Genomic DNA, 14172 nt, shown 5'->3' on the forward strand with positions numbered 1-14172 from the left:
CTGTACGACATGCACACATGTCAAAGGAGTGAAGGGCATGTCTGGCACATAGTGCACCATCACACATAACATCTGTACACATCTCATCATACATCTATTGCCTTCACAACTCAGGAGTCATGTGCCACATCACAGCCTTTCACACCTGTGCCCCACACATGTATTACTGCCCAGACAATGCCTTGATGTCCATCCATGGACAAGTATGTCAGCTCTATACCTTTCTGTGTGCTGCCTGTCACCACTGTTATGTGTGAAAGGCACCGTACATTCGCTCTGAGGGCGTGTGTACGTTCCCTATCACTATGGGAGTGCTGCCGTAGGCCTACCCATAGTGATAGTGAGCGTACAGGCGTGTGTACGGTCCATATCACTATGGGTACGCATACGCGAGCCCACCCATAGTGATAGTGAGCGTACACGCGTGTGTACGGTCCGTATCACTATGGGTACGCATACGCGAGCACACCCATAGTGATAGTGAGCGTACACGCGTGTGTACGGTCCGTATCACTATGGGTACGCATACGCGAGCACACCCATAGTGATAGTGAGCGTACAGGCGTGTGTACGGTCCGTATCACTATGGGTACGCATACGTGAGCACACCAATAGTGATAGTGAGCGTACACGCGTGTGTACGGTCCGTATCACTATGGGTACGCATACGCGAGTACACCCATAGTGATAGTGAGCGTACACGCGTGTGTACGGTCCGTATCACTATGGGTACGCATACGCGAGCACACCCATAGTGATAGTGAGCGTACAGGCGTGTGTACGGTCCGTATCACTATGGGTACGCATCCGCGAGCACACCCATAGTGATAGTGAGCGTACACGCGTGTGTACGGTCCGTATCACTATGGGTTTGCTCGCGTATGCGTACCCATAGTGATACGGACCGTACACACGCCTGTACGGCCCGTTGCTATGCATTTGGGGTGCCCTAGGGCCCCGGAACGCACCGTACCTGTGTGTGAATCTACAAATTACATAGGGGACACATGAGGGACAAGTATAAAGCCCTACATGCAAGCTGGTTGTCATGGAGACCAAGTTTAAAGTTTGAATTTTTTTCATCAGGTGCCCAGCAAAAGTCGGTTTGAAAGAATCTACTTTGTTGCAAAGTGGTTGTGGAGTTGACATCATGCTCAAGAAAAAAAAATGCAAAGCCACTGACTGTGCTAGGTTTAAAGGGATTGGAGGAAACATAGGATGCAAATGTGAGTGACCAATCACTCTGTACTCCTGTGCATGAAACAGGCCAGCAAGGCAGATATAAGGCAGCCAGGTCCCATGAGAGAGCACTTGCCTGCACATCTTTTGATTCTACAACACTGCTGCTGCTCGTGATTCCCTGGCACCATGTCAAGGTCTGTGGAGAGGGCCCAGCCTTTCACCCTGGAGGAGAATCTGGCATTGCTGGATGTGATCCTCCCATGGTACCCCATGCTGTATGGGCGACCAGGGTTTCAGGTGAGTGCAGAGTCCACTAGCACAGACTGTGTCCCTTTTTTTGTGACTGGGACTTCTGGCATTGTGTCCAGGTGTAACACACATGCATTGTACTGTAGAGTGGGTCCCAGGGGGGGGAATGCCTGATGTCCCCCAGCAAAAGCATGCTGTGGTGCATGTCCACCGTCCTCACTTGCATTGTGTTTACTGTGACAATCACTGCATGGTGCATGCCACATTCTGCCTGTCTAATCCTCCTGGGAATGTTGCTTCTACAGTCCTCATGTGTTTCTGTGGTCACCCCAGTGTGACAGGTGACTGTACCCACAGATGTGTGTTTGTTCAGTGTACCTGTGCTGAGAGTGTCCACATGATGTGGGCGTACCCTGGACATCGGTGTGTGTGTAAGTCCCCTGTCATGTGGGTGGGTGCATATGTGGAGTGTAGCACCCCAGCTGCATGAGGGATGGATATACCCTGCCCATCTGATGCGAGCAGGGAGCAGTGCTGTGTGTCTGACGTGTAGAGCCAGCCCCACACCTGTGAGCCCCCCCCAGTCTAGTGGCACATGTGCAGAGTGAGGTTTGTAGCTGCATTTGGCAATGGCAGGTGTATGTCCTGTGCCTGTGTGTGTCTGTGTACTCTGCTGAGGTAGCGTCAGTGGCCTGTGGCATGTGACTGCTTTGAGGTGCTGCACATAATCCTGGTGTACCTTCTGATGCACAGTGTGAGTCTGGATCATTTATTGTGTCGTACCCCTCATGCCACCTGTGTACTTTCTATGGCACGTGGTGCATTTGCCCTTACACAGAGAAAAAAGTCCCTATGACAAAGGTGCAATGCTTTGGCTGCATACTATGCCTTGTTGAAACCAGATAAATCGTTCTAATGTGTGTCTCTGTGACATGTGGCAGGTGTATTGATGTAGTCTCACTTTTTCAACCCCACAGGTAGGCACCTCTGCCAAGGAGCAGATCTGGAGGGACGCCGTCAGTGCCGTGAGGAGGACGGAGGGTCGCAAGCGGCGCCTGGCCCAGGTGACAAAACGCTGGCACGATATCCGGTGCTGGACGCGGAGGATCGCACGAGTCCTGCTGGGGTGCCTCACCTGTGAGCCAGAAGAACCATGGGCGCCACCGTCTGACTCACATCCACAAGCGTGTGCTGGCGGTGGTCTTTCCTGACATGGACAGGCGCTTACGGGAGAAGCAGCAGCAGGAAGGGGGTAGGTACATGTGTGTTTGTTGTATGTCACCAGCATTTGTAAGTGCGCAGTTGCATGGATACACTGCCAGTGTTGAAATGTGCGGTGCAGGTCCTGTCACCCACAGTATAGCGGTGCTGTCCTTCCTCCCTTCCTCTCCTTGCCATGTGTTCCCTGGTCTGTGTGTAGTCACTCTTTCACAAGGTCATCTGGGCTGGCAGTTTATCCACGTGACCACTGCTTGCAGCATCATGTGTGGGGGTGGTGTGTAACAGGTTTTGGGACCTTGCCTGTGCCCTGTCCAGTTCAGTACTTGTGGGGTCCATGTCAATAGGCACTGATGCTGAGTCCAGACATAGGAGTATGTCTCTGAAGTGTAATGCCTTACAGCAAGTGTTGGACCCGGCCTCGTAGAATGGCCCTCCGTGCCCCCGCACCACCGAAACCTGGTACCTGCAGCCCAAGCACACGGCCCAGCCGAACCTCCCCACCAAGACACACGCACTGACCCGGACGTCCCCGTCCATGGCCTCTCTCCTTTCGGCCACCCCGGGCCCGCGTGCCCACTTCATGCACCAAGATGGCCACCCGGCCCCAGCGCGACCCGGGCCTAGAGGCGCCACTCCGGCTGGAGGACATCACGCTTCCAGGGGATGAGAGAGGGAGGAGCAGTTTCTATCGCACCTCTGAACTCCCCCGGGACGATGGGTTTCGATCGGCCCTCCGGCCTCCCTGAGGGCTGGCTCCGTGCCTGCTGGGTGTCTGGGACTCCTCCCGACCCGGCCCTGAAAGGATCAAAAGACTATAGCAGGAAATCCCGACAAGCGACCCCCAGGTGACAAGACCCCTGCCTGCACAGACTCCGGACATCAAAGAGGGCTCGACCTATAACAAGGGGTGCTCTGGGTCTGTCCGGCAGATTCGACGCTGGAACAACGAGAGCCTGCCGACGTGGTCGCGGCTCCTGGAACTTGGACCCACCTGAGCCCTGCTGAGTGACTCGCGGTTCCCTGAAGATCGTAAGACCTCCGAACTTGTACCTGAGCCCTGCTGAGTGACTCGCGGCTCCCTGAAGATCGTAAGACCTCCGAACTTGTACCTGAGCCCTGCTGAGTGACTCGCGGCTCCCTGAAGATCGTAAGACCTCCGAACTTATACCTGAGCCCTGCTGAGTGACTCGCGGCTCCCCGAAGATCGTAAGACCTCCGACCTTGTACCTGAGCCTGCTGAGTGACTCGCAGCTCCCTGAAGATCGTAAGACCTCCGAACCTGTACCTGAGCCCGCTGAGTGACTCGCGGCTCCAACCGACTCTCACGGTCCCGCCGGACCCCGACTACAACATCGTATCCCCCAGCTCGAGGATTGTGAGCTGTGCGCCGGATACGTCCCTGCTTGAACCTTTACCAGAGACTGTCCCGCTACCCCCTACCCCTTCCGAGACTCTTGAGCCTGTGCTCACCTTGTACATATTTGCAGTGATAACCTACTTGATAAAGATTGTTTTCTCAGAATACCCGGTGTGGTCACTCTGTGTCGTGTGGTGCCAGAAGTACGATCCTAGATACGAGATTCCTCCCCCTGGGGAGTCTCCTGCCAGTGCCCGGCTACGATACCTTGAGGGTGGGTCTCAGGGTAGTCAGGACCCCTTCCAGGCTCCTCTGAGGTCGCCGTCTAACATTGGTGGCAAGCGACGGGATGAGGGCCCATCACCTAGAGATCGTACCGTGAACAACGGAAGCACTACCGACAAAGATGGCAGAAGGAAGCGCCGTGAGCCCCGCAGAAACCAGCGCCAACAGGGTGTTCCAGGTGGAGCAGCTAGAAGAATACACACACAAAGAGCTAAAGCAATTTTGCAAAGAACTTAAAATCGCTACCACTGGTCTCAACACTAAAGAGGATTTGCAGAAAGCACTGAAAACTTGGGTGGAGACCGGGGCCTCCCGCCCGGAAGGCACGGGGGAGCGCCCCGACGAAGCCGAACCCCCCCAAAGGGAAAGCAGTAGCAATCAGGTGCGAGGCATCGTACCAGACGGGGGCCTATCCCCGGAAGAGCTCGCGGACAGAGAGAGAAGCCGCAATCATGAACTCGAGTTAGCCAAACTCAAAATCGAGGGCGAATTGAAGTTAGCGGAAAAAAAGCTAGCAGTAGAGCAAATGCGTGTACAAGGCGAACTAGAAGAAAAGAAGCTCCAACGGGAGCACGAAGGAAGGAAGCTCCAACTAGAGCACGAACGCAGCTTGAAAGAAATCGAGCTCAAGGCCAGAAGCGAGGAAGGAAGGCCCCCGGGACACCGAGAGACGGCCTCCCCAGCGGAACAGAAGGTCCACATCCCCAAGGATGTGGTCAAGGAATATTATAAAAACGATGACATTCAGCAATGGTTCAGGGCCTACGAGGTCACCATGACCTCCCATCGGATCCCGCAGAAGGACTGGGGGGCGGGGTTGTGGGGGCGGTTTCTGAGCGAAGGACGGGACACCCTGCTCGACCTACCCCTCTCCCTGCAGACCTCCTACAGCCACATGAAAGAGGCTCTACTCACAAGATACGGCCTCACCCCAGAAATGTACCGTCAGCGATTCCGGGACTGCAGGAAGACCCCGGGCACCACCTGGGTGGAGTATGTAAACTTTTTCAGTCGGGCCTTCGATGGGTGGATCAAGGGCAGCAAAGTCACCACCCTTGCCGAACTCACTGACCTCATGTTGTGGGAACATCTGGCTGCGAACTGCTTCATAGAACTACGTCAGCATCTGCTTGACAGCAAGCTCACAGATCCCCGGAAGCTGGCTGTGGAGGCCGACCGCTGGACCAACACCCGGGTCTCCCGGGGCATGGTAGGAGAGTAGCCCCGAGCTGGTCAGGGACCACCCCGCCAGAGAGGGGGAGGGAACCAGGGAGGGCCGAGAGAGTCCCAGCCTAGCCCCCCGAAGACACAACCTCCACCTTTCCCGGCGCCCCCCCCACCGGTGACAGGGCCCCCTGGGAGACGGGGACACCGGGTTACCGTCACATGTTTCCGTTGTCAGAAACCCGGGCACTACGCCAATGACCCAGAGTGCCCCATGGCCACCCAAGTCTCCCCTACCACCCCTGCGAGACAGATAGCCAACGTAGCTCTGGGGGAGGAGGTTGAGGAAGCCGAGGAGTGGGAACCCGCAGCGATGGCCCTAGCATCCCTGGGAGATAGAGAGATGATCCCTGGTAGCCTCCTACCCTCCAACACACAGAAATACGGGCAGCTCGTCAAGATCAATGGCCACCAGGTAGAGGCCCTGCGGGACACCGGGGCCAGTATCACCGGTGTCCTCAGGCACCTAGTCCCCGAGGAGCAGATCCTCCCCAACGTCTTTTGCCCCGTAATATCCGCAGACAATAGAGAAAGTATGTGTCAGGTAGCCCTGGTGCCGTTTGAGTGGGGAGGGGTGATAGGTAAACTCAAGGTGGCCATAAGAACCTCCCAGCCGGTCGACTGCCTCTTAGGGAACGACCTGGAGAGTTCTCCCTGGAAGCACGTCGAGCGCAAGGCCCACCTAGGAATGATGGGACTCCCCGAGTGGGTGTGCGCCACCACCCGATCTATGTCAGCCCGACTAACTCCCCGGAGAGAAGTCGAGAACACCCCGATCGAAGAGACCAGTACAGTCCCCGCCGAGGGTCCTCCCATCCCCCCATCAGAAGGGCCCGTCGCCCGCGACGAACCCGCACCATCCGACCCCGCCCCGGTCCCCGAGTTGGGAGATCTACCCGAGTTGGCCCATTGGCGCCACGAGGGCGGGCCCACTCGGGAAGAGTTTTGCCGAGAGCAAGCCACTTGTCCTTCCCTGGTCGGGCTGCGGCGCCAGGCCGAGGGCCAAGCCGCAGGTGACCAGACCGGGACACACCGAATCTATTGGGAAAATAACATCTTGTACAGTGAGCAGAAGTCGGTGGAGCTGGGATCCGGACGGGTACTGGTGGTACCCCTCCGCTTCCGAGATTTCCTCCTGGGCTTAGCCCACGACGTCCCCCTCGCCGGCCACCTGGGTCAGGACAAGACCTACAGCCGTCTCGTGACCCATTTTTACTGGCCTAGAATGAGAGCAGCGGTAGAAGCCCACTGCAAGTCCTGCCCCACGTGCCAGGCTAGTGGGAAGAGTGGGGGGAAGTGCAAGGCTCCCCTCCAACCCTTCCCGGTCGTCAGTACCCCTTTTGAACGAGTCGGAATCGACATCGTGGGACCACTGGACCCCCCCACCTCCCAAGGCCACCGTTTCATCTTGGTCCTCGTGGACCATGCCACCCGCTATCCTGAGGCTATTCCCCTACGCACCATTACGGCCCCCGTGGTGGGCCGGGCCCTGATGGGGATCTTTTCCAGGGTGGGTTTTCCCCGCGAGGTCGTGAGCAATCGCGGCACTAATTTTATCTCGAAGTATATGACGTCCCTGTGGCAACAATGTGGGGTGTCCTATAAGTTCACCACCCCGTACCATCCCCAAGGGAACGGCCTAGTAGAAAGGTTTAATAGGACTTTGAAAGGGATGATCGCTGGCCTAGAAGAGCCCCTCCGGCGTAAGTGGGACGTCCTGCTCCCCTGCCTCTTGTTCGCTTACCGGGAGGTCCCCCAGAAGTCCTTAGGGTTCAGCCCGTTTGAATTACTCTATGGACACCCCGTCCGAGGTCCCCTCAGTTTGGTTAAGGAAGGGTGGGAGGCAGCACCCCAGACCACCCCCCGAGATGTGTTCCAATACGTCCTGGCCCTCCGGAACCAGACCAGAAAGTTCCGAGAACTGGCCGAGGCCAACCTGGAGGCAAGTCAAGAAGAGATGAAGCGCTGGTACGACCAGAATGCCACTCTGGTCGAGTTCCAGCCGGGCCAGCAGGTGTGGGGCATGGCCCCCGTGAAGCCTGGCGCCCTCCAGGACCGATGGACTGGGCCCTACAAAGTGGTTGAGCGGAAGAGTGAAGTCACATACTTGGTGGACGTCCAGTCGCCTCGGGATCCCCTCCGGGTCCTGCACGTGAACCGCCTTAAGCCTCACTTCCAGCGGACAGAACTGAGCCTCCTGCTGGCCACCGATGACGGGGCCGAAGATGAGTCGGATCCCCTCCCGGACCTCCTGTGTGTCAAGGAGCAGGATGGCTCCGTAGAAGGAGTGAACCTCTCCCCAGCCCTCACCGCCCAGCAACAAGCGGACTGCCGCCAGCTCCTAAGACAGTTTTCCGACCTCTTCTCCCTGACCCCCCGGGTCACCAACTGGGGTGTTCATGACGTGGACACCGGGGACAGCCCGCCGGTGAGACACCGAGCCTACCGGGTTCCTGACCGGGTCCGGTCCTGCATTCAAGCGGAGGTCTCGAAGATGTTGACCCTGGGGGTGATCGAGCCCTCTGACAGTCCCTGGGCCAGCCCCGTGGTCCTGGTCCCGAAGGCAGCGGCCCCCGGTGTCGCCCCCGAGCTCCGATTCTGCGTGGACTACCGGGGGCTCAATGACGTTACCCGAGCCGTTGCCCACCCCATTCCACGAGCCGACGAACTCATTGACCGACTAGGGGCAGCCCGGTTCCTCAGCACATTCGACCTCACCTGCGGATACTGGCAGATTGCGCTCACCGAAGGGGCCAAGGAGCGGTCCGCTTTCTCCACCCCCGATGGGCACTACCACTTCCGCGTAGTGCCCTTCGGGATGAAAAATGCCCCGGCCACTTTCCAGCGACTGGTGAATAGGGTCCTGGCCGGGCTAGAACAGTTCAGCGCGGCATATCTGGACGACATCGCTGTCTTCAGTTCAGAGTGGAGTGAGCACCTCCAGCACCTCCGGAGGGTGCTAACCGCCCTGCGCCAGGCAGGCCTCACAGTAAAAGCCAGCAAGTGCCAGATCGGGCAAGGATCCGTGGTCTACCTGGGGCACCAGGTCGGGAGCGGCCAGGTCGCCCCTCTACAGCCAAAGATCGACGCCATCCTGGCCTGGGAACCACCCATCACCCAAACGGAGGTCCGAGCCTTTCTGGGACTCACGGGCTACTACCGAAGATTCATTCAGGGGTATGGCAGCCTTGTCGGCCCTCTCACAGAACTCACGTCTAAAAGACAGCCAAAGAAAGTGCAGTGGACGGCTGCCTGCCAGGAAGCTTTCGATGCACTAAAAAAGGCCATGTGTACTGCCCCCGTCCTCCAGGCTCCCGACTACGCCAAGGAGTTCATAGTCCAGACCGATGCCTCCGAGCATGGCATTGGGGCCGTCCTATCACAAGTGAATGACCAAGGCCTAGACCAGCCCGTCGCCTTCCTCAGTCGGCGGCTGTTGCCCCGAGAACAGAGATGGAGCACCATAGAGCGCGAAGCCTTTGCCGTGGTCTGGGCACTCAAAAAGCTACAACCCTACCTGTTCGGCACCCATTTCAGAGTCCAAACTGACCATCGGCCCTTGCGATGGCTCATGCAGATGCGAGGAGAAAACCCCAAGCTACTGCGGTGGTCAATCTCCCTCCAGGGGCTGGATTTCACCGTAGAACACCGCCCTGGTACGGACCACGCCAATGCTGACGGCCTCTCCCGGTTCTTCCGCCTCAGCGAAGAGAACCCCCCAAGCTGATGGGCAGTTCTCTCCGGCTTTCAGCTGGGGGGGACGCGTGTTGGACCCGGCCTCGTAGAATGGCCCTCCGTGCCCCCGCACCACCGAAACCTGGTACCTGCAGCCCAAGCACACGGCCCAGCCGAACCTCCCCACCAAGACACACGCACCGACCCGGACGTCCCCGTCCATGGCCTCTCTCCTTTCGGCCACCCCGGGCCCGCGTGCCCACTTCATGCACCAAGATGGCCGCCCGGCCCCAGCGCGACCCGGGCCTAGAGGCGCCACTCCGGCTGGAGGACATCACGCTTCCAGGGGATGAGATAGGGAGGAGCAGTTTCTATCGCACCTCTGAACTCCCCCGGGACGATGGGTTTCGATCGGCCCTCCGGCCTCCCTGAGGGCTGGCTCCGTGCCTGCTGGGTGTCTGGGACTCCTCCCGACCTGGCCCTGAAAGGATCAAAAGACTATAGCAGGAAATCCCGACAAGCGACCCCCAGGTGACAAGACCCCTGCCTGCACAGACTCCGGACATCAAAGAGGGGTCGACCTATAACAAGGGGTGCTTTGGGTCTGTCCGGCAGATTCGACGCTGGAACAACGAGAGCCTGCCGACGTGGTCGCGGCTCCTGGAACTTGGACCCACCTGAGCCCTGCTGAGTGACTCGCGGCTCCCTGAAGATCGTAAGACCTCCGAACTTGTACCTGAGCCCTGCTGAGTGACTCGCGGCTCCCTGAAGATCGTAAGACCTCCGAACTTGTACCTGAGCCCTGCTGAGTGACTCGCGGCTCCCTGAAGATCGTAAGACCTCCGAACTTGTACCTGAGCCCTGCTGAGTGACTCACGGCTCCCCGAAGATCGTAAGACCTCCGACCTTGTACCTGAGCCTGCTGAGTGACTCGCAGCTCCCTGAAGATCGTAAGACCTCCGAACCTGTACCTGAGCCCGCTGAGTGACTCGCGGCTCCAACCGACTCTCACGGTCCCGCCGGACCCCGACTACAACATCGTATCCCCCAGCTCGAGGATTGTGAGCTGTGCGCCGGATACGTCCCTGCTTGAACCTTTACCAGAGACTGTCCCGCTACCCCCTACCCCTTCCGAGACTCTTGAGCCCGTGCTCACCTTGTACATATTTGCAGTGATAACCTACTTGATAAAGATTGTTTTCTCAGAATACCCGGTGTGGTCACTCTGTGTCGTGTGGTGCCAGAAGTACGATCCTAGATACGAGATTCCTCCCCCTGGGGAGTCTCCCGCCAGTGCCCGGCTACGATACCTTGAGGGTGGGTCTCAGGGTAGTCAGGACCCCTTCCAGGCTCCTCTGAGGTCGCCGTCTAACAGCAAGCATGTCCTATGTTGTGGCCTGTGACATGATGTGCATGAGTGTGCGATACGCAGAGTGCAGGGATGGTGGCCTGTGTTGCAGTCATTTCCATTCAGGACCATGTTATATTGTGGCCACTACTGTCCCCTGGGGCATATTTTGCTAGGTATCATGTGTGTCATCACAATATGTGGACACTCTCAGTGTCTACAGCATAGGATGTGCTCTGTGCCATTGCCCCCTGCCACCATGTATATTTACGTAACGTGTTCTAGAAGTGTCCACCGTACAGCCTGACCTAATTTTCCTCGTTCATACTCACGGTGACCAGTGCCTGTGTGTCTTGTTACAATTATCTGATGATGGCCATTTGTAAATGAGATCGTTGTACAGGCGCACATGGGGTATTTTGGGTCCAATATGGTTTTCTGGCAGCCCATGTGTATTTCTCCCAGACTAACAGATGCAAGTGCTTCTTGTGTCTCATCAAATTGTCGCATGTAGGGGGTGGTTGGTGCGGGCAAGGCCTACATGTCGACACCTGAAATCTCATTGCTCGGTCTGGCCAGTGTGTGATGTTTGTCCGGACATACACTCAAGATGCAGTGTCCCATTCATGTTGGGCATGTTTTTAAGTATTACCTTTGCAGCATGTGCCTCAAGTTCATGGAGAACCTGCTCATCCCTAGTTACGGCAACGCTGTCTGGTGCAGATGCAGTGCTGGATTGGCCCCAGAGCCTGGCTCCTCTGTCCAAATCCATATCATGTCATTTGCAAATGTGTCATGCTCTCCATAGTTTCTCTGTGGCATGGTGGGTGAACCAACTGTGTGTTGCAGGGCCTATATATGTACCTTGTATTGTAGATGTTACTCATCTTTCTTTTCAGGCTATGCACTGTAACCGATGTAGATTTGACTCATGTGACATATGTATACAGGTGTGTGATTAATTCCTGTTTCTTCACCTTGCCCACAGCATCGTCGGGGGACACGGATGGAGACACCGGCACGGACCGTGCGGAGGGACCGGGCACCAGTGCCAGCAGTGACATCTTAGTTGGCACATCGAGTGGAACTGAGGCCGAGGGGAGTGAGCCGGAGGACCTGTCCACTGCCACGACAGAATATGAAGCTGACGGGTCTGAGGCTGAGCTCTCCGAGGGGGCGGATGCTGCTCCAACAGCTGACACCAGCACAACATCTCTCCCCGCCCCCTCCATTGCCATCACCGGCCTCCCACTTGCTCGTGTCCATTCCCGGCGTGCTAGGTCACCACGTGTCTCCTTCCTGCCAGGCACCGCACCCCCTGCCCCTGTCTCCACTGCTGCCGCCACTGCCGAGTCTGTGGACATCCTGTGGCAGTTGCAGGTTGGTCAGGCTGCGATGCTTAATGTCCTCCATGGCCACAGCCGAGTGCTCAACAACATGGAGGCATACTTGGAGGGCATTTCGGCATCGCAGGCTGACCAACGCAACTTGCTGCGGTCTATTGACTCGACACTGACTGCAGCAGTGGTTCTCCTGCAGCACTTCGTCCCACCCCCTACCCATGCCCCATCCACACTTCCCACTCCCATGCCTGTCCCACGTACACCCAGACGTCAGCATGCACACACCCCACCAGACACAGGCACCACACCAGCAGGGAAGGCAAGGCGCACACCTCCTGGCACGCACACACAGGGTGAAGTAGGCACACCCACTGGGTCGGAGGGGAAACGGAAGACACGCAGCCAGAGTGGGAGTCCACATTCCTCACGACCACCACCCTCCAAATTCACTCCCCTCAGCTCTCCTGGCCAAGAGTCGGACACAGGGTCAGTCCTGCCCAGTCTGTCCATCAGCCCCAGTGTGGCACCACCCCGCAAGCGGTGGAGGCAGGACACCGGCAGGGGAGTTGAGTCCCCCCCCTGCCACACCCCCCCCAGTAGCGCTGCGACCCATCCCTCCAACCCCCCCCCCCTCCTTGGGGCCTGTGGTTCCTTCGGGTGCAGGGGAGACGCTGGGCGACCTGGCAGTAGTGTGCAGCGCCGTGCTCGAATCCACCATTGGCGCTGCCCCACCCCCTGTGTTGGAGTCGTCTGTCCCTGCACCCACAACACCTCCCCTTGCCCCTCCTGTCCCTGCGGTGCCTGGTCCTTCCCCCCAACATGATGCCCCCCCCTGTGGAAGACAAAGGAGTCTGACTGTGCAGGCAAGCTAGGGGACACACGTACCACTGTGTCCCCCATCCAGATTAGAGTCATGGACTGCCCTATGGGCTTTGTATATATTGACATTTATGATGATTATTACTTACATCCTGCTGAATAAAGCAATTTGTTTTTTCCTTGGAACACTACTGTTCATCTGGTATTGCTGTTGGTGGACCAGCTCCATGATTTTGGGTGGTGATAATGTGTTGGGTGTGTGGGAAATGTAGTCTTGTGCTGGTCATAGGGTGGACCCTGGTATCTGTGTGCCATCACAAGCTGTTGGCTACATTACTTTGTTCATGTAAGCAGTTACTGCATGGTGACATCGTCCCAAGGTGTGTTCCTTCCTCTGTGTAACCTGACATCTTCCCTGCAGGGTGTTTCCACTATGTGGTGCTGAGCTGTGTCTACATCAGCTGGGTGTGTGACAGACTCCTTCAACTTTGCACATGCATGCAGAGCGATGTCTCCACCTGCATCATTCGTGGCATCCTTGGTGGTCACTGTACTTGTGTATGTAGACTGTTGACATGACTTCATGTGGACATGTTCTCTTTTAGGCGCTATGCATGTGTGTACTCACAGCCTTGCACACATGTGGTACATGTACTGCAGGGTCTTTGTGCACCTGACTGACATTTGTGGGCATTGTATCTGTGGCTACTCCACCCTTTGCGTTCCATGGGCACTGCTGGGAGGACTCTGCACCCACCCCTCCTGCGTCTGGGCACTGCTGGGAGGACTCTGCACCCACCACTCCTGTGTCTGGGCACTGCTGGGAGTGATAGGCACCCACCCCTCCTGTGTCTGGGCACTGCTGGGAGTGATAGGCACCCACCCCTCCTGTGTCTGGGCACTGCTGGGAGGACTCAGCACCCACCCCTCCTGCGTCTGGGCACTGCTGGGAGTGATAGGCACCCACCCCTCCTAAGTCTGGGCACTGCTGGGAGGACTCTGCACCCACCCCTTCTGCGTCTGGGCACTGCTGGGAGGACTCTGCACCCACCCCTCCTGCGTCTGGGCACTGCTGGGAGGACTCTGCACCCACCCCTCCTGTGTCTGGGCATGTACGCTCCATACATAGACTGTTGGGGTGGGGGTACGCTCCATACATACGCGGGTGGGGGTACGGTCCGTACATACACTGTTGGGGTGGGGGTACGCTCCATACATACGCGGGTGGGGGTATGGTCCATACATACACTGTTGGGGTGGGGGTACGCTCCATACATACGCGGGTGGGGGTACGCTCCATGCATACGCAGGTGGGGGTACGGTCCATACATACACTGTTGGGGTGGGGGTACGCTCCATACATACACGGGTGGGGGTACGGTCCGTACATACACTGTTGGGGTAGGGGTACGCTCCATACATACGCGGGTGTGGGTACGGTCCGTACATACACTGGTGTACATACACGG

Source organism: Triturus cristatus, chromosome 6 (assembly GCF_964204655.1).
Source record: "Triturus cristatus chromosome 6, aTriCri1.1, whole genome shotgun sequence".
NCBI classification, from domain to species: Eukaryota; Metazoa; Chordata; class Amphibia; order Caudata; family Salamandridae; genus Triturus; species Triturus cristatus.